This window comes from Pteropus alecto, unplaced genomic scaffold, assembly GCF_000325575.1.
Source record: "Pteropus alecto unplaced genomic scaffold, ASM32557v1 scaffold64, whole genome shotgun sequence".
In the NCBI taxonomy this organism is placed as follows: domain Eukaryota; kingdom Metazoa; phylum Chordata; class Mammalia; order Chiroptera; family Pteropodidae; genus Pteropus; species Pteropus alecto.
In genome coordinates, this window is record NW_006435768.1 from 114265 (window position 1) to 115517 (window position 1253).

Genomic DNA, 1253 nt, shown 5'->3' on the forward strand with positions numbered 1-1253 from the left:
AATGCTGAAGAGAAACATGAGAATACCTTGAGCTATGAAAAACAGATAATGGGACCCCTGTAGGAAAGTTTGAGTTAATGTCATCCAAATGTAATGGAAACATTGACTACAACTGTTACAATTATTGATGAGACAATTTAGACTTAGTGAGTTTAATTTAGACTTAGTGTCTAAACTTACATAAGGAGTAAAAGTTTGTACTCACATTTAAATGCAGGTCTATAGGATTCTATATACCATTTTTGTTACATGGTAACAGAATCTTACATAATAAAGTAATTAAGTTCACCATTAAAACAAACAAACAAACAAACAAACAAAAAAAAACCTGTGGGTCTTTTTTCATTTCCTGGTTTCTCATTTGACAATTTAATCAGAAAATGCCAAATCATAATGGAAAAAGTGAGAAAACAAATCAAGTGGTATGTTAAATTAAAATAACTTTGAAACACAATAAGTTTAAGGCAAGTTGTGGTGGTTATACTTATATCAGATAAAAGAGACATTAAGGCAAATACTGTAATAAGAGACAAAGAAGGTCAGTGTATAGTGATAAAGATATCAATCCAACAAAACAATGTAACATTTAAAAATATATATGCACTCAACATAGGAGCATCTAAATATGCAAAGCAAATATTAACAGACCTAAAGGGAAAAATAAACAACAATATAATATAATAGAGGAGTTTAATATTCCTAAACAAATATTCATAAAGAAATAGTTCATCCACACAGAATCAGTAAAAAGATTGGCCTTAATGACACATTAGATCAGATGGACTTAACAGACATATGCAGAGCATTCCACCCAAAATCAACAAAATAAACATTCTTCATAAACAAACATGGAACCTTCTCCAGAAGAGATCATAGGTTACACCACAAAAAATCTTAAATTTTATAGTATTGAAATGCTATTAATTATCTTTTCTAACAACAATGGTATAAAAGTATAGTAAATTGGAAAATTCATAAATACACAGAGATTAAAAAGCATGCTATTGAACAACTAGTGGGTGAAAAAAAATCAAGAGGAAAACAATAGATATCTTGAAACAAATGAAAATGAAAGTACAACATACCACAACTTATGGAATGAAGCAAAAGCTATCCTAAGAGGGAAGTTCGTAGTGATAAATACCTACATTAAGAAACAAGGAAGATCTGAAATAAATAACCTATCTAGAAAAAGAATAACAAACAAAGTCCCGAGTTAGTAGAATAAAGAAAATAGCAAAGATCAGAGCAAA